Source organism: Stenella coeruleoalba, assembly GCF_951394435.1.
Source record: "Stenella coeruleoalba genome assembly, chromosome: 11".
Classification (NCBI taxonomy): Eukaryota; Metazoa; Chordata; class Mammalia; order Artiodactyla; family Delphinidae; genus Stenella; species Stenella coeruleoalba.
This window is the reverse complement of record NC_137157.1, coordinates 85554153-85579714: the sequence shown is the minus strand read 5'-3', so window position 1 is coordinate 85579714 and position 25562 is coordinate 85554153. Positions and strand designations below refer to the sequence as shown.

Below are 25562 nucleotides of genomic sequence, written 5' to 3'. Positions count from 1 at the left end.
CTGTGACGGGGCGGGGGAGAGGCATGGACATACATACACTACCAAACGTGGGGTAGATGGCTGGTGGAAAGCAGCTGCGTGGCACAGGGGTATCAGCTCGTTGCTTTGTGACCGCCTGGAGGGGTGGGATGGGGGGGAGACGCAGGAGGGAAGAGATGTGGGGGCGTATGTATATGTGTAGCTGATTCACTTTGTTATAGGGCAGAAGCTGGCACACCATTGTAAAGCAATTATACCCCAATAAAGATGTTTAAAAAAAAAAGGGATATGTAGCTAATGTGTGAATGACAAAATAAGGGTATAGAATGTATTCTCATTAAACTCCAGTTAAAATACTAAATTAATAAGATTAAACTGAAGAGGAGGAAATGAAATTTTACACATAAAATTTTCATTAAATTCCAGTATGGAAAGTGCCTGCATATTTGTTTATAAACAAACGAAGAAAAAGGCTTGAAGATTTGGGTTGACTGCAAGCCCAACACTGTAGGGCTTTTCTAACAGCAAGTGCAACCCTGGGCTTCATTAGCAACGGTAGTTTCGGCAGACGGAGCAGAAGGATTAATTCAGCAACGTCTATACTGGCCAGATGACACCTGCAGTGTTGCTTTCAATTCTGAATGCCAGATTTCAAGAGGGGTATTGAAAGCTGATGCACTCACACAGAAGATCAGAATATTTAGAAACAGTGTGGGAGAAGAGGTGTATTTTCTCAAATCACCAAAAGTGATGGATATAGAAGGAAGTGTGAGTTCTTTTTTTTCTTCTCTTCTTCGTCCTATAAGATACTATTTGAACAAATGGATAGAGCACAAGTGATTTTGTTTGAATCAAGATTTTGATTGAATACAAGAAAGAAATACAAATTTCAGGCAATTCAAATTGATTTAGAAATAAGGTAATTGTTTTCCTGAATATGAAGTCGTTTAAATAACTGTTACATAGAACAGTTTCTATTAGAGTAGATGAACTAACTTCATATGGTGGGTTTCCTGTTTGTTTCTGAGCAGTGATGAATAGTCCAGAGATGCTGAAATCTCAGTCTCCTAAATTAGTGTGCCTCAGAAAAGAATCCTATGATTATGCTCTTCATTAGATGGAAATTTCCAAACCTACGCCATACCATAAGTTTTAAGCTCAGGTCTGGACTGTATTCTGTAGAGTCGAGTCGTCACTTCCACTTGGGGGAGAAATTTTTTTATTTTTCATTTATTTTTTCTTTTTTTAACATCTTTATTGGAGTATAATTGCTTTACAATAGTGTGTTAGTTTCTGCTTTATAACAAAGTGAATCAGTTGTACATATGCATATGTTCCCATATCTCTTCCCTCTTGCGTCTCCCTCCCTCCCTCCCACCCTCCCTATCCCACCCCTCTAGGTGGTCACAGTTTTAAAGCAGTTTCTCCCTTGGATTAGTAATATCCATTCAGTATCACCTAGAGAGTTTGTGAGAGGTTCTGTTTGACAAGTTTTAGATGAACCTAGGAAATCTTCCTCTTAGGAAGTTTCTCAGGTGAGATGAAGAGTGCCCATATTATTATACGATTGACTTAAAGGAGTTGGAATGAATGGTGATTGGATTTCAGTGCCTAAAATAATCTCCTTTGTCTCACGCCTGCCTGAAATTTGAGAATTAGAGCTAAATTTCTCTGCTACTCCTTGCTTTTTCATCTACAGATTGTGGGAGCTTACATTTTTTTAATTGATATTGGTCATTTATTGGTATGAATGAAGCATAATGAGAAGAATGTTTGATGAGATTATAAGGGGAAAGAAATGATGGTACTGGAGTTGAAAGACAGGGAGATAATACTGAGGATTGATACTGCTTTCTCCTCTGGCATCAGGGCAGTAAGTTACACAACCACAAGGAGAGTCATTCACAGTGCAGTCTACATGAGTGATACCCCCTGGGGGTGTGCAGTGTACAACATGAACAGCTGCACACGCGACCCTATTTAGCCCTTTAAATCTACTTCTACACTCATCACAGAATGATTATTCTAAGAACTAAACTTGATTGTGTCACCTGATTAACTCTCAGGAAAAGGCCACAAAGTCTGTTATTTTTTGACTTCTAGCTCTCTCCTAACATCTTCCTTCTCTCTCCAAAATAGATCACATTTCCTGTACCTTGGATGGCGTCATGTTATTCCACCTTTCTGTACTTTTACAAGCATGTTTTCTCTGCCTGTAATTTAAATACCTTTTCTTAATCTTGTTAAATCCCTCTTCAATACGGTTGAAACGTTGAGTACCAACCCTTATTTAAGTATTAACTATGCTCCCATAATACATTTTCATCCGTCATGTATTTATCATAGAACTTAGAAAACTATGTAGAATTTCCCGCCAGACTCAAACTTCTGATATTCAGGAACTATGCCTTGTTTGAATCTTCCACAGTGACTGCCACTCAGAAGTTGTTTAAGAAATGCTGAATCAGTGAATGAGTGAATGAGGTGTACAGTGTAAAATCGGAGCACACAGAGCTTTCATTTAACCTACTTCAAAGTTTGGCTGTGGTGTGGCCTTGCTTTAATCTGGGGATAACTGGAGTTCCAATCAGTATTCAGGAGAGCGTATATTTGAAGAAATGGGAATTGTTCTAACAGAGGCTGAACTTTAAAAAGATATCTTATTACTGATTATGCATGGTGATGCGATTTACCAAATTGTAGCGCTACTACTGTAACAAGGTCTGAATAACCTTTTTGTTCTATAAAGATTTTCACCAGGAGTTATATTAGAGAAGGAGAATTGAAATGCCTTTAAAAACAAGAAACCTAGAAAGTAATGGAAATCAAGTCTATGATAAACTTGTTTAACTTCTTAAGCATTTTCGTAGGTTAATTTTAATGTTAATTTTGAACAAAAATATAACCTGGGACGAAAAAAACTTTACAGACAAAGTTCTAGAATGATTTTTATGGAGTTACAAAACTATCTTAGAAAGTTAAACAGCATATTTTTTTAGCTTAGAACATTTCACTAAACTCCCAAATAAAACCCAACCTTTCCACCCAAAAATAAATGATTCAAGTGTTGTGAAACTTTATCTTTATCTAGTACTAAATCTACATTTATCTAAAGATTAATAATGTCCTTCTTTCTGCATTTTCCCCTTTTTTCCTTCTGCATTGATCGCATACTTGGAGTTCTTAAGGTTCTTTGTTAAAATTTATGGAGGAACATAGAAATATATAATGCCCTATCACACAGCACGGAATAATAAATATCTTTTGAAAGAATAACTACTTGAGCAGACAAGTCATTTATATATAAGATATGCAAGTGATTTTAGTGTTTCAGACAAAACTATTTACCACCATGGCTGCTAAACTCCAATTCTGTGGTTTAAGCGTGTATTCGTGCTTTACTTAGAAGTTATCTTTGTAAAATGCACGAAATACAAAATTCAGAAATGTCAATATTTAATATCTCCCCCTCACCCCTGATGTTATACTTATTGGTACTAATCAGTCATTACCAGTCAAAATGGTGATCCTGCATCTCTTCCAAACTTGGGTTTCGGTTCATCTTAGGCTAATGTGCTGAGCTGGAGATTCCTTGTGCCTTTTCTTTTCATTGACTTTGTTGGTAATTTTTCCCTATGCGATAAGTAATTTCTCATTGCTTGCTGTTACAAAAGATAAAAGATTTGAAGTAACATATTTAAAACATATCTTGAGTTAACCATAGAAAAAAGAATCTAACATTCATTGAATGTATCTCTTTGCCACATCTTGTGCTAGGTACTTTATCCACATAATTTATTTTAATCTCCAGAACGATTCGAGAAGGCCAATGATAATTATTCAGCTCAGGTTTTGAGCACCTGCTCTGTGTGGCTACCATGCTAGTGGTGAGGCTGTTCCCTGGATGTATTTTGCCCCTCAGGAAGCTCGTATTCTAGGGTTCTGGATCACATTACACATTTCTAAATGATGAGATAGACAAAACAGTGTATATGATTTGCCAAATGTCAGAGCTAGAAAGAGGCAAGGTTGTATTTCATCCCACATCTGTGTGGCTCTAAAGGGCTACTTTTGACTCTACTGTGCTACATTACCTCTCACCGAGATATATTTAAGATCTGATTTGTCACGAGACCATCAAAACACTACCAGGTAAGGTAGAAAGTGAGTTCTTTTTATCCAATACTAGTTACCATCATTTAAAACAGATAAACTCATTTTTATTTAAGGAATTATGAAACCTGAATTTTCATTAGAACCATAAGCCCTGTACTGTGATGGAGGTTATAAATTTAGAGTCTCAGAAATATTTAAATAGTGGAAAGGTCAACCTTTGAGTGGTGGGTTTTCCAAACAGCCTTATAAATGTGCAGGAAATAAACATTTCAGAATTGCTTTTCTGACAAAAAATGGTGGTTTCAGCCAGCTGAGATATACCACTGCATTTTCTGCTGCCAAACCTGCCTTCCGTAAGTTAGATTTATTTTGTACAGTGCACGAGGTAATACTCCAAACCTGTACAATGCTCTAACCTTTCCACTTTACCTTGTATGCAGCAAGATTGTTAAGGAGGTTAGTTTATTTATGATGGAGTAGAAACTACTTCTGAATATGAACTCTGGAAGACCTCTATAAGGGCTACAACCTCTAATTTAACCAACAGCAGCCCACGGAGGTGTATACCTCGTCTTCTGAAAGCTTCCCATCTGTCAAAGCAAAAGGTTATAATTCAATTTGCTTGGAATTTCATGGAACTACAAACTTCAGAGTGTAGTCCTGCAGAATTCCACCCTAACTGGAATGATGGACAGGTTGGTGTGGTGGTTAATAGAGTGATCTTTGACATCATAAAGATCCCAATGCCACCATGAAACACATGATGCTGTAATGTGATATTTAACCACTAGCAGTCATGATTTTCTAATCTGGAAAATGAGATAATATCTAATTTGTAAGGTTGTTCTGTGGATACAATACATTGTGAAGGTGTTGAATCAAAAGAGTATCTGGAATAAATATGCTTATTTAAATGGTAGCTTGAAACGCCATTATCATCATTTGCTACCATCACTACCTCCACCTCCACCACCTGTTAATCACTCTACGTGGTATGAAGGACCCAGGCCTTCTCTCTCACCTGATCCCCTAGAATACGGACTACTCATTTTCCCTTGGGAAACAACTTACACAGTCACCTGTGTCGAAATATTCCGATTGCATTAATTGGTAGCATTTTCTTTCCTTGTCCTTTCCCAATGGGAGAAGATACCTCTCAATCGTCTTTTGGCAAAGAGAGATGATGCTACTTTATGAACTATTCCACTGAAGAGATGATTAGCTTGAGTTTACCATTACACAGATCTCTGATAGACGAGAAATGGCATAATAACCCAGATCCAAAATGGAAATCTCCTCCTTCCAAGCTTCTATAAATGTCATTTAATGTATTATTTATTGAGTCACCTCTTAATACATATGTAAGATAAATTATTTGTCTCACTTGGAATGCCTACTTCTCAGATAGTTTATGAGAATGAATATAATATCATCCGTAAAATAGTTCTCAGGTATTGTCAATGAGACTACTACTCTCGCACGTCCTACATTTGCAAAACAAGTGAAGACTGAGTTGTCCTTGCTAAAAGTGAATTTTGACTTCATAAATTGACACCCTTTTTACTTGGCATCAAACAAAAGTGAACTTACGTTAAGTAAATTTCAGCTTCCTTAATAGTTATCTAACCATTTCATTAGGGCTAATGTATCAAAAATTAAGCTATAAAATTAATTAAGATTAAGCTGTAAAAAAAACTCCTATTACAATCAAGAGAGGAAAGTAAAGCTCTGATTAAATAAACAATTACAAAAGTATAAACTTTAAATAAAGGCAACTTCAAAAATCACCTGATGCTGTTTACTGGTAATAATGTTGCCTCATAGATGGTGAGTGGGAATCCTTTTTATATATATAATTTATTATATAATTTAATATATAACATACTAACCTCTGAGGTTGTTTGGAGTGATTTACAGACGTCCATCCATGCGAAAAGCATTCTTTTTCTACTTTATTCTGAGTGACATCATGTCACAATTTCTGTAAAAATTAGCAGTTTATACAATTTTCACTGAGAAGCTATTCCTTTCTTTCACCCTCCTATCTTTTTCAAGCCCAAAGTACTGGATTTGACCTGACAAATGAGCTCTAATTACAAATTCTAATCTGACAGTTTCATTTAGTTTCTTACACACCTGATGATTGATGAGAAGGGTTTTTTTACTGTACAGCTAAACTCATATGCATTAAAAGAATGATAGAAATTAGGTCAACACTTGTATATATTCACAAATCTAAGAATTCACACCTAGCCACTAATGCCACATCTTAATTTGAGCTTTTTATTATACTAATCTATTAAATGAATGTTACTGAGAGAATTGCTTAAATTTCAGCATTACTGATCTTTAAGTTTTTAAAATGTGGTTTGGAGTAAAATAGTATCTATCACTTTGAAGCAAGGAATTTGAGAATAAAATTAGTCGTATATATTAATTGAATTGTGAGCACTATTTCATGTATTATAATTTTTACATTGCCTACTGGATGTTAGATTAGCAGGAAATAGCAAAATTGACTAAAATTAACATGTAAACATCCTGAAATAAAGACAGTACTATATACAAACTGATTAAAAACAGAGGGATGAGTAGCTTGGCAGAAGCATTAAGATATCTGGAAAACAGGAAATAAAGATTGCCTTGGTCTTACATAATGTGGAAGGACTAAATCCTCTACTAGCAATAAACAGAAAAGAGGAACTGACTCTTTGAGTATTAAGAAGTCATTTACCAGTGGAAATGAGATTAGACAGATAGTCTTCATTTTAAGTAGGCTCGATTCATGGAAATTCACAAAAATATAATTTGTCTAGCAGAAAACAATTTTCTTGTCAGTTACCTAAAGACAGTGATAATGAAAATATTATATATTCTTTCTTAGCCACGTGTTACTATAGGCACAGGTGGAATTGCTCATTTTTCAAATGGAGTGTGTCCAGTTGCTAGAATACAAGATTCAGCAACCCAGAAAGAGTAACACAGAGTTATACAAAGGAATAAAAGAAGGGATAAGTTGATAAAAATGGAATGAATGGATGCTTTCCAGTTTCTCCTTTTAGATTGTTGAATTTCAGAGCCACACATGAGTTTACAATTAGTTATTGTAATTTTTGTTACGCTTATCTTTACATTACCATTATAGCACACATCTATACAGTGTTCCTGTGAATGTACATTCAGAATACAGTCTTTGAGTGTTTTGTGTTAAGTGCTATAAATACAAGATTAAGCATGATTCTTGCACACCTGAAAATAAAAACAGATACACATCATCATTCATCATTTCATTAAGTCATTTATTCAACATTGTGTCTCTTCTGCATGGCAGACACTGTGCAAGGCATTAGGAATAGGAACACAAAAATGAAACTGCCCTGTTCTTAGTCTAATGGATGAAACATATAGAGTGAATTGTGATTGGGACTCTGCTGGCAGCAGGCTCTGAGAATGATAGAAGCCTATAAGAAAGATGTAAATGGTCAGGGGACCCTGGTAGAAAGGAGGTTACGTTTGAGTTGGCTTGACAGTTGATTAGGGGCCAGATTAGGGAAGGGGTGTGGAGGACTTTGCAGGCAAAGGCCAGGTGTGTAAAATTTTGCCAAATCATTGTTCAGTAAAACAGGGGAAAGACTTCCAGGCAGGAAGTGGCTTGAGACTGAGGGAGTTCACATCTTACAGGTCCCTGTATTTTTAGATGATACTTTTCTAAAGCTTTTTAAGGACCTTGGATTGGGAACTAATATAATTAGATCCAAATTTAGAAACATTATTACAGTAGCAACATAGATAGAAGATCATTTGTTCAACACTTTTAAAAGTCACTCTTGTAGCACTCAGGTAATAGATGAGTTGAAAATAAGAGACTTGAGGCAGGAGACAAATGAAGACTCTATGACAGCAATACAGATAAAATACAGGCTGGACCAAGTGTAGAAATTCAGAGGAAGGTCACGTCACGCCCTCCACAAGGCCTTCTTTCACAATCTCCTCTAAATTAAATTAGGTACTACTCCCCTCCCCATACCTCACCATTATGTACTACCACAGCCTTCTGTTTCCTTTATAATATTTACCATAATTTGTAATAATTTTTGATCTACCCATTTATCTCACTACTAGACTATAACCTGTAAATGGGCTGAACCCATATGTACTTTTGTTCACAGTTGTATTCCCAATGCCTAGCAAAATATTTGTCACATAGTTGGTGCTTGATAAATATTTATCCATACGTTAAAGAACAGGCAAAGGATACCCTGTTTTTTAAATTGAGGCAACTAGGTGTGTGGTGTAATTCAACCAATCATTGAGCTAGGAAATCCAGGAGGAGGAGAAAATTTCGGTGGGGATTTTGGGGATATGGATTCAATTTATCACCATTTAAGAGGCAGTTGCACATATGATTGTGAAATTCTTGAGGAAGGGCCAGACTAGAGATAGAGATTTGGAAATTTATGAACTAAACCAGATGAGTTTGCCCAAATAAAGTAGGGGAATAGGAGGTGGCACCCTGCAATAGAGCACAGCCTGCGGTAAATACATTAACATTGTATCAGAAGTATTTTAGAGGAGGAAGGTATTAAACCTTCCCATGATATCAAGAAGAAACTGGAACAAGCGCTCCCCAGATTACCCAAGAACTACCGGAAAAAGGAATCACAGAAGAAGAGCTCGTTAGAGTGAAGCTACATGAGTAGGCATGAGCTGCCGTGCTTTGGGAGCCCAGTGAAAGGTCAGAGCAGAGGGTAGAGCAGCCCTTCAGAGCAAATAATCCTTGGGCAAGAGTGTTGGAAAGTGATGAACCAGTGGGTTAGGTAGGGACCACTGTGACACTCCTTGTTTGTCCTGCTAAGGAGTTTAGAATTCAACCAGTAGGTAATATAGGTAAAATATAGGTATATATAGGTATATATATATTATAGGTATATTATATTATAGGTATATAATATAGGTATATATATAGGTATAATAATATAGGTAAAATAGGTAATAAGGAAGGAAGGTTTCCTATATTAAGTCCCTCCTTCTCCCACCCTGTTACTGAACTCTGTATTTTTGGATCAGTGCACATTAGGGTTCATGTGTGTTTTTGTATTACTTCCACAAAACTGAGAATCAGGACCTGAACTTGGATACTGACTGGCTTAGCTCCTAACTAACAGCATGATTTTGGACCAGTTAAATACCTTCCTTGTTTTCCCCTTTATTGATTTATTTTTTTAAATTGAAGTATAGTTGACTTACAGTGCTATGTTAGTTTCAGGTATACAGCAAACTGATTCAGATATAGATATATTTTTTTTCAAGATATATATATAAATATATATAAATTCATTTTCAGATTCTTTTCCATTATACCGTATTACAAGATATTGAATATAGTTCCCTGTGCTATATAGTAGGTCCTTCTTGTTTATTTCATATATAGTAGTGTGTATATGTTAATCCTAAACTCTAATTTATCTCTCCCCCTCGTTTCCCCTTTGGTAACCATAAATTTGTTTTCTATGTCTGTGACTCTATTTCTGTTTTGTAAAGAGAAAATTTGTATCATTTTTTTAGATTCCATAAATAAGCGATATCATATGATATTTGTCTTTCTCTGTCTGACTTACTTCATTTAAATGATAATCTCTAGTGGATGAGTTAAATAACTTCTTTATGTTCCAGCTTCATTAATTTAAAAAATAATGAATTTGGCTGGATTATCACTAATGTCCCTTCTTGCTTTAAAGTTTTGTGGCTGTATTTATGTGCTATGTAAATGGGATTTGACATATAGTGGAAATGTGCAGTCATTTTATTTACCATAAACAAGGGGGGAAAGTCTTTGGTTCCATTTATAATTAAGAAAATTTGGTGAACATATAAAGATATCAGAAGCAGCAGTTTTCAAAAGATGGGACAAAAGTAGATATGTGAAATCGGAAACAAACTAGTAACAAATGTGGGCTTGGAACATTTATCAGAGTGGGAGAGGAGCTGTTCTATGAGAATTCCACTCATTTCATTGCTTGTTCCAGGGAGAAACTGGATAACTGAGGATTCATGGGGTTCGAGGAATTCTTAAAGGTTACTTGTGCACCAGATTTCACTTCCTCTGGGAGTTTTACACTACTCCAAAGTAGCACGAGGCCGATTATTCGTCTCAGTAGGCTCCCCAAGGAAGCCTCCATAAATAAGCTGTTTCCCTTATCATTTTTATTTTTAATGCATGGACAGAATCAGTCAGGATAGACAAGCTGTTACTGCAGTGATAAACAGACCTCAGCTCTCAAAATCATGAGGGTCATTTCTTTCTCTGCCATGTGTTGCCCATCATTCTTTGGCTCGCGGGTCTGTTCTGTGTTGTCCTCACTTCAGGATAGAGATGGTGGAGCAGCTATGGTGTAAGATAGGGGTCCTCTGGGGCCGTGGACCGGTACCAGTCCGTGGCCTGTTAGGAACTGGGCTGCACGGCAGGAGGCGAGCGGCGGGAGAGCGAGTGAAGCTTCATCTGCCGCTCCCCATCACCCCCATCGCTCGCGTTACCGCCTGAACTATCCCCCCAACCCCGGTCCGTGGAAAAAGTGTCTTCCACGAAGCCGGTCCCTGGTGCCAAAGAGGTCGGGGACCGCTGGTCAGGCGTTGCCGGTCACAGTGGCAGAGGGAAGGAGGGTCTCACTTTGACAGTTAAGAGCCACACCCTGAGGGTAGTACACATCACTTCTCCTCGTAACTCATTGGCCATAACTAGTGGCCTGGCCTCACCTAACCACAGAGGAACCAGGCAGTCTGAATCCCTCCATGTATCCAGGAGAGAGGGGTTAGAAATAGTTGACACATACCACCTTAGTTTGCCTTACTAGTCATCACTGGGTAGGAAGAATATTCTCCCCAGGGTAATAAAAATGCACTTATGTCCTTCTCAAGGGAGACAACCTGAAAGTTCCATCTAGCCAGGGTCCACATAGCGCATAATAGTTTCCTCATTAGGGAATGTATTAATTTTCCAGCTGCCATGACAAAATACCAGAAACTGTGTGGCTTAAACAACAGAAATGTCTTGTCTCACAGTTCTGAAAGCTATAACTCCAAGATCAAGATATCCACAGGGTTGGTTCCTTCTGACGACTGTGAGAGAGAATTTATTTCACGCCTCTTACCTGGTTTCTGGTGGTTTACTTGGCATGTATAAACATCACCCCAATCTCTGCTTCAGCTTCACCTGGCATTCTCTCTGTGTGCCTGTGTCTGTCTCCAAATTCCCATTTGTAAGGACAGCAGTCACATTGGATTAGGACCACCCTAAAGACCTCATCTCCAAATAATGTCACATTCTGGGATACTGGGGGTTAGTACTTCAACATATGAGTTTTGGGGGGAACACAGTTTAACCCATAACAGGGAGTGTTATGCAATCATTTCTAAATCACATTTGGATGTGGTTCCTATTGATCCAGAGATCTCTGGGTGTAAAAGACAGGTTATCAGCCTTCCCACCCTCCCCCAACAAATACTCACACACTCACAGATGGAAAATGGACAAGATCAGCGCAATAAACAAGATCATTTGGAAAGGGAAGAAAGGAAGTCACATGGCATTCTTGATCTGAAGCTATTCCAAAATCTCATTGGGAAGCAATTTTGAGGTTCCATATTCTGGGATGAGATACATTTTTTATTAGACCTTGGTTCTGCTTCCTGGCAGAAGGCTCCTGCCCATCGTTCTCTCCCCCGCCTCCCGACCCCACTGCAACATCATAAGTTCTCCTAATCTGATTATCCTCGGGGACCACCTTTAAACTGGGTATTGGGAAGCATTGCCCTCTTTGGGGGCTGAGTGCCTCTGTGTGATCACTTACTACCCATAGAGCGTTAGGAATTAAAGGGTTGTGTTGGTAGTATCACCCTCTCAAAAACATAGCTCCTTTTAAAATAGATTCTATTTGGCTTCATATACCAATCACTACATCTATAGGGTTTTTTTGTTTTGTTTTGTTTTGTTTTGTTTTTCTGGATACACGTCTTAGATTTTCTCTCTCTGTCCTTCTCCTTCCCAACTTAGATGCTGACAGTGTGAGCCTATCAGGCTTTGTTGGGAGACCCTAGCAGCTTTTTCATGAGAAAAGCATCTTTAGTCTCTTTTCTCTGAGTTATTTTATCCCACTGAAAGGATTGAGTACTACCACCTTAATTTGATTTTGCTCTCGGACATCTTCATTCAGAGGTTTGAACAATGGGTGTGATGACCATATTCTTGATTAATTCTTACCAAAGCTGAGTCATAACAGGCAATTTTATTTATTTATTTATTTATTTATTTATTTGCGGTACACGGGCCTCTCACTGTTGTGGCCTCTCCCGTTGCGGAGCACAGGCTCCGGATGCGCAGGCTCAGCGGCCATGGCTCACGGGCCCAGCCGCTCCGCGGCATGTGGGATCCTCCCGGCCCGGGGCACGAACCCATGTCCCCTGCATCGGCAGGCAGACTCCCAACCACTGTGCCACCAGGGAAACCCAACAGGCAATTTTAGTTCAGTGTCCTTCTCAGTTTGTTCTTTTGCCATCTGAGAATGGGAAGCAGTTGCCTCTTCTTTGTTCTTGGCCCTTTCTCTTCCTTTTTCTTCTTCCTTGCAAATAATACCAGTTTTTTCTGAGGTCATCTGTGTCTTGTCCTACCTTGTCAAAATACAACTCACAGCAATCAGGTAAGGCTATCCATATCCTGTTTTCCAACCTCTCTGCTAGAGCTACAAGTTCCTTAGGTTCAATGTCTACCTTCTGAGATCCTGGAGGCTACAGTGTTACCATGTGATCCTCTTCGGCATCACAGGGAGCACCTCCCTCCAGGCTCTAATGGCAAGCTCCTCACCATCTGCTATCAGGTCACTAACCCTTTGCTTCATACCCTCGTGACTTTTTACAGCAACATTCCACTTCTGTGTGCTAATTTCTGAATGGCTTTTAGTAGGTAGTCAGTGTATATACAGTGATTCTGCATTGCACCTTAGGTAATGCTTTGTTAAACATCAAAGTCAGGATTTTAGACTCAATCTGTAGTGCAGAGAAAGCAGTTGAAGTGCCAAGTAGAAATGAAGGGGGCAAAGGCATCTTTGACAGGAAGCAAAAGACCTACTTAAAAGGTTGGCTTAGAGTTGATTCATTCACAAGGGAAATTGCAAGAGCTTTAAGAAACGCCTCACTATTTGGGATGGAGAAATGAGACTGTGCTTATTAGATAAAAATTTAGTCATATAAAAGTATGACCAATTAAAATTGGGTAGTTAGCACTAAAGAAGTATCTGCTCAATCAAATTAAAATCGCCGCACTCATGTTATATTTACTGTGTAATAAGCCAGCTCTTGGGGGCTTCTGTGCCAGTTGTAAGGAACCCATGACTTGGGGACGGGGAGTTGTGGGGAAGTAGCAAAGATATGAGGAACGCCTTTTTTTCAAAACTTAAAATTTGGATTAGAAAAACAATGAGGCACACATAAGAGTTAAGAAAACAGAATATAATATATATGTGTATATATATATATGTATACATATATATATGTATACATATATATATATTTTTTTTTTTTTTTTTTTTTGCTGTACGCGGGCCTCTCACTGTTGTGGCCTCTCCTGTTGCAGAGCACAGGCTCCGGACGTGCAGGCTCAGCGGCCATGGCTCACGGGCCTAGCCGCTCCGCGGCATGTGGGATCTTCCCGGCCCGGGGCACGAACCCGTGTCCCCTGCATCGGCAGGCGGACTCTCAACCACTGTGCCACCAGGGAAGCCCAAGAAAACAGACTATAATATTTTGATAGTCTAATGTTGACTATAGTGGGTGGAAGTTGAAGAGAAAACTCAGTCTAGGCTGAACTCTTCAGGGCTAATTTCATAGAAGCTGATGACTTTGAAGGATGAATAAAAGATGATGGGGGTGAGAGAGAAGAAAGGGTCGTTTCAAAATTCAACTCCGTCACCACCCTGGTAACATTCAAAATATTCTAAGGTCCAAAAGGATTTAGTCATTTTAACTCTATGATCATAGCAGTCAAGGAACTAGTGTGCATTTTGACAGGCAGAGGCTTTCTGATTCTTTTCTGTTTCTATTTCTGTTGATCATGGAGCTGGAAAAATGACTGCAAATTATATTTTGCTATTTATTTTTTGTGACACCAAGAGCAATAGTGTGTGCTAAGTCAGAGGAATAAACGCACAGCCTGGTATTAAAGTAATGTTCCTCCACCCTTCTCCACACACTCAATACACGTGGCTTCCCTGACAAACATGCCAATGTGGAAGCATTTCCTAAAAGTGACAGCTAATGGTATAAATTAACCTCCTGAATCTGCTTTGGTCATTTTCAAAACTACGGTAGCACATAAAAGATAGTGGTGAATTATGACTTATAAATGGAAAGAAGAATGACATGCCCTCCTACAGCTTTCAGAAGCAAATGGAGGGTTCCAATGTCAAGAAAATTACAGCCTCTGGGTTTGTTTATTACAGAGATTTTCAAACAACCTTCCTTACAATGAACTAATTTGGGCTTGGGGAAAAAAGAGCAGAAGACTGTTCTTTTTAAATTTCCTTTTAAAATTATGAAAGGCACTCAGAATATTGGACTTCATCACCAGCAGAATAAAGGCAAATTAGAAATAGTTTATCACCATGACAAACAAATTTAATTGCGAATAGCAGGTAAAAATTTCATAGCAAATGGAATGCTTATTATTGCCCAGTATTTTCAGACTCTTATTATTTTGAGGTAAGATTCTAGCTTTTGTTTTGTTTTGCTGAAGGATCATCAAGCAACAAGTGACTCTTTAATATTGATACAGTTACAAGTAACTCAGGACAACATGCTTCATAGCTTGGGGCCAAATATGTCTCCTACCACCTCAACGCCTTTTCCCTCATGTTAGAATTTGTTGCTAAATCAGTTAAATACACACATCTATAGACATTGCAAATAGAGAGCATAATAGAGCTTGCAATTTTTTCTTCCTTTGGAATTGAGCATGTAGTATATACATTTGTACACGCGTGTTTCTAAATGTAAAATCCATAGAGAAATTGTGAAACACCAGAATTTTAAAATTGAGCACAGCTTCATTGACTAATAGGATAAAGAAGAGAAGCTCCTTTCAGAGATTTAATTCTGCATTCTACAGGTGTGTATGTGGATTATTTAGTTTGGGGAATTTTTAAATTTTTCATCCTCTTACCAAGTCTCTATTCTCTGAGTCGGAGAGGTCTGAAGACACATTTTTATAAAAAGACTTTGCTGTCCAAATTAAGATGTAATGGAACTATCCTTCTACGATCTGTTGCTTTAAAAATGGATATTAAAAAAAAATGGATATATAAGAAAATTATTTTCATGGAAAGAATTAGAGTCATTTTGTAAATAGCACATTCTAGGATATTATTATTATTGTTGTTAAATTATATTTTTAAATATTCCAGAATACTGAAGTAATAAAATTATAGTGATACAAATATGTACACTTACATAGTAAATTATTTAACTGAGAATGGTTTGTCACCATTGTTCCAGGGTACAGACTAGAACTTGAAACAATAGTCATTGCAGATGTACATATTGACCTTTATAGCAATATTTGGGGGACTGTAGCTTTTTTCATTTTTGTGTTTGCTCTCGTCTGTCTCTAAGTGGAAATATTTATTCTGCTGTGATCCTTGATTGCACTTGAAAACAAGTGCACTGTGACAAAGTGAAGCTCATGGTGGAACATGGAGGTGAAAGAATAAAGGGAATTACATTTTAAAATAATATTCTCCCACAGTCTTAATATGCTGATGGGAACAAAGATAATTTTAGTAATCGCTAAAACTAAACTATTCTTGAGAAACTACCCCCTAAGGAACTCTTGAACTCTGCAGAAAAGTTTTTAAATTGCAGACTTATTCCTTGATCCTTCGCTTTTTCCCTCCCCCCTCATTGTCCGAAAACTGGTTTTTGCATGTAACATATCCATGTTCTACTGAGTCAAGCCCTGCCAGAAGGCTGAGGTTACCGCCCCCCTTCCTACGCCACCTCCCAAAAGAGCTCAAGATTCGGAAATACTCCCCTTATCCCTACCTTGCTTCATTCAGGGTGTAAACTCGTGATTATAGAAACTATATATATATTAATAACCCATGTTTTCTGTGGTTTCAATAAATGGTTGTAAATTAGGAGGTCATGAAGTATAGGTATATAATTTTTCCAGTGATTTCTAGACTATCGTCAAGGAGTTGCTTTATTTGCCCTCCTTTAATTCCTACGGGTGATTTCATTAGGAATGAGAGGATTGATAAGAATCTCTCTAAGTTGGATTTCAGTAAGGAGACAGTATAGAGGATACTGATTAACAGAGTGGAGATGGTAGAGTCAGAGACCACCTGGGGTCGCATCATGACCCCATCACTTACTACATATGTGACCTTGGGCAAGTTATTTAAACTATGAGCTCATCTGTAAAATATGTAGAATGTTAGTACCTTATTTGCCAGAGTGATATGAGGACCAAATGGCATAATGTATATAACGTACTTAGACTAGTCCCTGGCCTAAGATAATTCCTCAATAAGTGCTAATTTTTATTCAGTTTCCTACCATTATTTCTGTTTGCCTTTTTAAATTGACGAGTGGGAATTATTTTAAGAAGCTGCTAATGTTCCTACAAAAACAGCTTTCATGTTTAGAGTCTGCAAAGAGTAGGAAAAAACACAAATGGTGTGAGATACGTATTAATTCTAGTATAATATAGAACCAGAGAGCAGCTTAATTTCTGTGAAAAACTGTGAAGTACAAGAGAGGTTTGACTGATGAGGACAAAACGAGAACTGAAGGTTGGTCTCAGCTCAGCTTCAGAAAAGTCCTCTAAGGACCACAGCCTTCCAGTATGACAAGGGACTACTTTGTGAAGAGGTGAAGTCCTTGATGCTCTCAGGTAGCATGAAGAAGAGAATCCAAAGAAAGACTGGTCACTCTTGTCTAGCACGGCCACACAGATGGACAGTTTTGTCAAAAGTATCAGCCTCCATTTTGCAGTTCCAGAAATTCATTTTTGGGAGGTAGCCTAGAAATCAAACTCTGAAATACTCACTCATTAGAGACTACGAGTGGGATAAAATGTTATCAACTCAAAACTGCGTGATAGTTTTGTGAGGATAATTTAGACTTCTGGTCAGTTGCCCAGGAAATTTCACCAAGTAATGCATGACACGACTCAGAATCCCAAAATGTTCCTCGGAGGGAGTAGAACGTAAGATTATTTCAACGTGAACGTGCTATTCTTAAGTTTCTTATATCTCTGGAATGTTTCCATCTATATAAGGTTTAGCAGCATTATTCCCCCAAATCAGAACCCCCTTCTGCACATTAACAGACTTCACACATATTGATTGTCCCTTGGTAGCATCCGGTCTTCCTAATTTGGTGTAGAATGCCAGACACTGGATTGAAATATCCTTTTCTTTAGACTGACTACTAGACTGCTGTATAAATTCTGTTGTCCTTTATTACATTACAGCCCTAGGAAGAACTCCCCAAAACATGACTATGAATATGCGCTGTTTTACATTGACTCAAACTCAAACTAGTTCTTAGACAAGATAAGACCTGTTCTGGCCCTAAAATTCTGAATATCTTCTTTTTCTGGTGCTTTTCATCTTTTGCGTCCTTGCTTTCCTTCCTCTAAAAACTGCTTTCTGGACAGTTTTAGAGTCTATTCTCTTGATTTTCCTGTTATAAGAAAAACAGTATTCCCTAAAAAGCAGTTATGGTTAGGTAAGGCACTCAGAGCATTCTTTGCTTCTATGTTTTATTTCATACTTTCTAGAAAGTGTGTTAGACCTGTCTGCCCATTATTAAAAGCTTGAAAGTACAAGTCTCCTAATAGTTCCTTGATCTCATTCTTTCCCCATTTGCTAAATTGACATTTTCCGTTGCCTGATTCTTCCAGGGCCTTCTGGATTTCTTATTTTCCATCCTTAAACTGATACACACAGCTCATAAAAACAGGAGTTACCAAGTGACAGGTGTTTTTGAAAAACTTGCTTAGTGTATATGTTCAGTGAAGATGTGGCCTCTAGCTCAGCAGCTACTAATGACCTTTTGTTCGAGGGGGCTGTTAGAAATCCAGATGAAGTCTTGGAACTGAAATGCAGTTTAGGCTTAACCTCAAGTTGGTATTTTTCCAAATGTACCTTGTTGAGTTTTTAGCTTACGGCCTAATGGATTTATTCTTAGACTGTTCAAGATTCACCTCAACTTCAACAATAGGTTTCTTCATTTCCTTCCTTGCTTTTCCCATTCTCCCTTCTGCCTTGAGCAAAACAGTGTAAGATATTAAATATCTTGTAAAGTTACAGCGTCCACGTACCTGTGTTCCATTCTGCCACCTCCATTTGCCAGATGAAGGGCTTTTAGTAATTCACAAAATCTCTCTGAATCTGATTCCTCATATGCAAATGGTAATAACAATTCCCACGTCTCAGGTTTTTCTTGACTGTTAAATGGGGTCACGTGTGAAAATGCTTAGCATGCTGCTAGGCAAGTAATCAATATTCAATAAGTCCTAGCTGTTTTCCTTCAGCCATAATAAATTATCTCTTGAATTTTTTTCTTTTGCTTTCTTTAGTAATGGCATTTCAGTTTCACTTGGGTTGATACCTTTTCTTTCTATTTCTTTGCTTATCTGACCGTTTCTTCTTTCTTTTATTCCTTCCATCATTGTCTGGTGAACACTTAATACCATGCCCACGCTAGGCACTGAGGATACAAAGATGAAGAATTCTCTCCCTACCCTGATGGAGTTCACAGTTTTATGGGGAAATGGACATGCACGTGGAGGAATTAAAATGAGGGTATGTGCACAGGGTGTTTGCAAAGCAGAGGAGACATGGGTCAGCAAAAGCCTCCTGGAGGAGAGGAATTGCTGAGCAAAGTCTTAAAGGAGAAGGCAAGCCACAGCCTTTTGAGGGAAAGAAACCACAAAAATTTCATACAAAGAAAAAGAATGGCAGAAGTCGAGGTGAACGTGGTGGGGAGAGGAGAGGTAGTCCTACAAGGCCTTGCTTTGCGGGGGCCACTCTCCTCTTTAAAGTTAGTGGGAACAAATTTTCAAATTATAAAGCCCTTCCATTATTTCTTCCCACTGAACCCCAAAGCCCAGGTGTCCATTACTAACTTTGCTCTTTCTGCTAATGGGACTGTATCATATTCCTCAAGTGAGCTGCAGCAGGAATAAAGAGTTTAATGGATAAGAGGGAGCGATTGCCCAAAACCGTAACCTAGAAGCAACGTAGTCATGTCTGTACTTTATAATCACTTGCCTACCTTATGTGATGAATGGATTTTTCTGAAAAATTATAACTTTTCAATATTAGAATGCTTAAGATGTTTCTTAAAGTGAAAAAGCAAAACTTTTAGGAAAGACAAAAAATTAGGTCTATAGCAATGCATCTAAGCGATACCAAGAGTGGTTCATCTTACCTAATAGATGTATCCTTAATTTACTATGTAAAATTGTTTTTCAAAAATCTTTTTCATCTGATAACGGTCTGACCACGTAAGTAATAGGTACCAGCGATGTGGATAAAATGATAGGGTCTCATTCAAATGCATATTCGCTTACCTTGAGAAGTAAAACAATTTGGAGGCGGAAAGGGGGCTGATTAATTGGCTCATTTTATGAGGCCATTTTACTCTTCACTGTTAATAGTGCCTGCTCATTTCCAGGAACAGACTAGGTATTGTGAGTATTCAACTCTCCCTTGTAAATTAAGGAAAAAAAGCCATAATAGGCAATAGTAACTTAAAATTTCTATGTCCTTCAATACTGTGTGCAAATACTAGGGTGGGGTTTCCTTTCTAATTAGGACTTCCGGAAAGGATTCGTGTTCGATGGAGTTCCTTCTATAATTCAATGTTTCTTTGACAGGGGGTACAAACATTCCATTGACCTATTTTCTTTTTGTTCAACAATTTAGAAAAGTCTATTTTTCATGGAGCATGTCTAAGACAAAATAGCTTGATAACTATATCATATGATTTAGACATGGAAAAAAAAAATCTGTCCATCTAAGCTTCTAGTGAACTGTTGAAAGATGTATGTATGATGTGTGAGTTCTCAAGCAAGTGTCTGCACCCTACGGCTGCAAACTTGTTCTCGGTGTAACACTGGATGTTTATTTATAATGATCAAAGAGAACCTGTGTTGAATCAGAAGTCAGATGAATAGTTTTCTTTAACACCTCTAGTCTCGGAATAAAGGTCCTTCGAGTCCAAAAACACAAATAGAAAAGGCTTTAAAATTTCCTTTTAATGTAAGGATCTATACACCCTCTAACTGGCATTTGGAGAGCCGGGAGCTAAATACCACTGCTCCTGTGATGCTAAAGCTGTTTCTGAAAATGGAGTTGACCAAAACTAGAGAAAATCTGTTTAAAAGGCTACTCTGCTCCTGTCTGTCTCCGTAATTCCAAGTTGGAGCTTTTTGCCAGGGGAGAGGAAGGTTGGGGGTGGGAGGCAATAATGAAGAAGGCAGTGGGGCAGTTGTTTTTCTGTGCCTGCTGACGTCAACGAAATTGCCAGATGGCGTTTGAATGTTTTGCAAAAAGACAGGAGCCTTTTATTAGAGCTGTCACATGGGGTTTCATTCATTTGCATTCCCAGAAGTGGTCTAAAGCTTTTCCTAACTGTAAGAGTAATGAGGTCTCTGTACCTTCAGAGACCCCCCAGAGGGCCTTTTGTAGGATGTTGTTACCTTAAGTGGCTCTGATAAGGGACACATGCTCGGAGAATGGCATGTTTCACTGTCAGCTTCAGAGGACCCATGAACTACTCAGCTTCAATTAGGACTATAATGTGATCATTCAAAAAAATCTTCTCTGCAGAAGGTCTTCTGTGGATCCTGACAGCCTCAGAAACACACTCAGTAGCACCTGAAGGGTCTAAAATGGCAGCAATGGACTCTAGAACAAAAGCCTACCTTCTGTGGGTTGATCCCAGGACTGAGAAATACCTAACGTACAACAGCCCTCTGTATATATACAAACAGCTTGGTCCTCACCATCTTGCCCCAGGCTGCCTTGTTATCCCCACACCATTTGGAGGGACAGACAAAAAGGAATTTGTAGAAAATCTGTGGGTCCATATATAGAAGAAAGAAAGGAGGTTTGAAATGCCAGGATCTGCTCTCAGAAACTGACCCAGGGCCACTCTTTTGGGCCAGGCTGACCTGTCCTCTTCATCATCAGCCCTTCCCACTGCCAGAACTTGTCAGGTTTTACTTTGTTTTAAGGTCTGGCATTTCTCAAACTTTTCAGTCACTGGGTTAGCAAGTATATTTTTTTACAATGTACCTATTTCTACAACAGTTAATTGGATGAATTGATTTCTACAGCCAATTTAAGAATGAAAATAAGGATAAAGTTCTTATACCAGCGGAAGTTTTCGTGATTGTGGCTGTCACTCATATTACTCATGGTACGTGACGTGGTATTTTAAGATTGTTCTGAGCTGTGTTACCCAGGTCACTTTCTTCCTAACGCTTACCTGAAGTCAAGATATGATACATTTCAGAAGTAGAAGTTTTGATGGTGGTAGGTTTGTGTTGGGTTGAAAAGAGAAGCATCTAGTATACCAAGGGAACTGGAGGCTGGAAACTAGAAAGGCTTAAAAATTAGCTATACATGTTACCTAGTCTCAGTCTTACACCCACACTGGCAGTGATAATAGGGTACTTACAATGGGACTGATCATCTTAGTTTAGTGAAATATCTCCTGATATCTTGTCAGTGGCAACAGGGGGCATGGATGTTAAGACCACTGGGTCAAGTGGGGGACAAACCTAAAGCAGTTTTCCATGTGCCCTGTTACGTTGCAAATGAAACAAATACAGTTGCTCTTCCCATTCCCTGCTCCAAACGCATGTACAGGCTCGGCCATGGAATAGTTTCCAAATATAAACAGTACGAGCAGAGTTGCTGGGGAATGTGTTCATCTCATTTTAATTTCAGTTTCTGGTTCAGGGTTTAGGAAGATTTGGGAGGTGATGGTGAAGATTATGGAAGTTTAAGCAGCCCCTTTCAGCTTGCTCTGATCCCCTTTCCCTCCCAGCTGTAGGAGGTAGGGGCACATTGGAGGAGCATATGATGAATATCTTGTATGTATCCATGATCAGACCCAGCTCTGTGAGGTGACATGAGGTTAGAAACAAAGAATATGAAACCAACATCAAAGAATAACTCTTAGGAAAAAAAGGAGGTGTCAAGAAACACAATCCAAATGGGAAGGCTGTTGGGAATTAAAAAGGGAGGGGTGTAAATATAAGTCACCAACTTCCACCCTAGGCAGCACCGAGGTGTTTTCCAGATAGAGTTTAGATTAGAAATCTATTCACAAAACACATATTTCACACGGGGTATACTTGGGCCTGAATCTCAAGATTATGCAAATCGTGTTAGGTCTGTTATACGTCAGGTTCACGTTTCCCCAAGAATCAACCTTAGAAAAGCTATAGTGTTAATAGCAGTGTCCTACTTTGCATGTCCTAGCTCCCTATCCACTCTGAAGGTGCAGAGCACTCGTACCAGGCATAAGTATTGCCATTGTTGATAATACAATGGTCATGATTCATCATCCCTTATCTAACATGTTAAGGTTTGCCCAAACATTGCCAGAATTAAAACAGTATGTTCCTGAATATAACTCTAGGTGATAGTCATTTTGGCCATATTACACTTGTCCCCCCAAAGTCCTGAAACAGCAAGCCCATGATTCATTTATGTCTCCTCTATCAAAGAGTAATGTTCCGTTAATTTATCTCCCTTAATCATGAAATTAATTTTTGATTCTTCAGTAATATATTACATACATTGGGCAGTGCTACAGCTTAAAGACAGTAAAAAACGATATATCAGTTTCACTGCAGTGTCAGGACAAAGAACTGAATAATCAATTGTCAAGCTACCTTACAATCAAACCACCATCCAATTTTACTTTAATGACACCAACACCATTTTTCAACGAGAAGCAGTTAGTGTCTAACTTTTCAGGGCCTGGTGTCTCAGTGCTCATGCCGAGATCCAAAACACAATTACATTTTACAAGGGAGAAACCACAGGAGCGTCTTCATCCTGACACACAGACATAACCTTCCCACGCCTACAGCAACTGGCCAAGATGTGTGCCTCGTTAGAGATCGTCGGGGAGCCAGGAGGTCAGGCTGTTCTGGGCTGAGGCCCATGAGTCTAGCTGAGGGGTTGGTAGAGGTGTTATTTTTTCCCCCCTCCGACTCAAAAACTACATACTGACTTCACGCAGAGAGTTCAGGTTTCAAAGAACTTAAGCATTTTAACATGAGAGGCTGATGAGTAAATCACAATGTTAGTGTAATCATTTTTCTTGAGAAATATCACAGCCAAACAGATTATAACGCTCACATTGGGTATTCAGTATTTTGTTTTCAGAGTAGGAGAGTCTACCTGGGCAAACACATCAGTGAATAAATAACTGTGTTTATTAATTCAGTAAATGTTTTTACGCACCTAGCGGGTACCATACAATGTGATAAGCACTGGAGAAAAAGAGTTAAATAAAATACACAGTTTAGTAGTGAAGAAAGATATGCAAACAAATCATTTCAACTTAAATGCAACAATTGATATATAATTAGGGTGTTATAGGAGTACTGGTGATGTATACCTACCCCAGCTGGGGGCAGAGTGGGGAATCAGAAAAAGTGTTTTTGGAAGAATTAAACAGTAATGGAGTTGTAGGGATAAACTAAATGAAGGTGGTGGTGAGGAGTGCAGGGCAGGGAAATAGCAGAAGTAACTACATTTGTCAAGATGTGTATGATTAAAGCTTAGTATGTGGAAAACATAAGTAGCTAAGTACTCTTCGAGCAGTAGTTGTGAAAAAAAGAGTGGGAAGCTATATAGGAGGTTAAAATGACAGGACTCTGATGAATGAAATGAAGGAAGTGAGGAAGGAGGTAAGGTTCCTAGTGTGAATGATTGGTGGATGTTGCCGGCACTGACTGAGATTCTCCAGTCTGATAAGCAGATTGGGAGAGTCAGGTAAAGCGAGGTTTGAGGATCCACAATGCACGTCGCCAAGTAGTCCATTAGCAGAATAAGGCTCTGGGCGGAGGTTGGGGGCCGGAGACGGTTTAGGAGTTATTATCTAGAAGAGGTGTTATGGCTGTCATGAAAGTCCGTGAACGCATTTAGAGAGAGTCTAGAGCGTTAGAAGAGAGATGGGCTGCGAGGTGAAACGTGGGGACTTGGCATTTAAAATGTTGAGAGGGATGGGAAGTGAGGGAGAAATTCAAGAGATGGAAGAAGTCCAGTAATGTGGAGACTGAAAAGTATCCTTTGAATTTGGCAATTAAAATCCACTGTAATAGCAAGAGAGATTATAGTCTTTGTTCTAGAAGCCTGGCTCAGTGGATTGGCATATGAACAGAAGACGAGAAAATAAAGACACTGAGTACTACTTGTTCTTTCAAAAAATTTGGTAGAAAGATTGGGTGGTGGTTGACAGGGGAGTGGAGATTGGGGGAAGAATATGGGATTAAAGAAGAATGGGAGATGTCCTCACAAAGGAGAGACTGGAGTGTGTCTAAAAGATGGAACCTGGGTAGATTTGTAGGCTGAGGAGAGGACCCTGGTATCAGAAGATTGCAGCTGGGTAGTGTAATTTCAGAGGAAAGAGACACAAATGATCTTAATGGTTACGGTCATCTTGCCCTTAGCTTACTGTGTCCTTGTCAGTGTCAGGGCTTTATCTGCCAGCTTCTTTTGAAAACTCAAGCTAGCCAGTTAGGAACATTTGAGTTGCACCGAAACAAGCTCTTCCTTTCCAGCTGCTCCCTTGTAATATTCCTTATCATTACTAATATTTACAAAAAGATTTACTACAATAAATGCTTCGCGACAAACATAATTCTCAATATAGCATCTTCAGTTTATGCCTAACGTCCCAGCATGGATACCAACATGTCTCCCAAAAACAAAGGCAATTATTCACAATCTTAGCTGGGTTATATTGTAGAAAGGTGGTGAATCTTATCTACTCAAAGATTGAAGAGGCTTTTTTAAATTAAAAAAACTTTTTTTCCCCAAATCTGAAGGAAGAAACAATATTGTCTTCAAAGAGCATCTGGCATGCTTATGTGCTGACTATAGTGGAAAGCTGAAAAGATACTGTTTTTTTTTAAGGAAGCAGAAGGATTGACTCTAGACCTCCAGAATTACCTTTCCTTAAAGGTATAAATGATCAGCCTGCACTAAATAAAAGGAATTTAATTATTGTATGCAATCATATACTGTATACAGTATCAAACTATTATTTTAGTAATGAGTCAAAATCTGTTCAGTCTTATTTTTTTCCTTCTATCTTAGTATTTTCCCATGATGTAAAGGTGGCCTTACTACAAAGCAAGCCATTTAGTGTCAAGAGTGCCT

At 38.6% G+C, this 25562-nt stretch overlaps 1 protein-coding gene across 3 annotated transcripts in view; it reads left to right on the top strand.

Moving 5' to 3' along the window:
- PDE3A (phosphodiesterase 3A) overlaps positions 1–25562 on the top strand; it is a gene marked incomplete at its 5' end in the record, with an annotated part of 452867 nt that overhangs the window by 346623 nt on the left and 80682 nt on the right. The window lies entirely within an intron of this gene.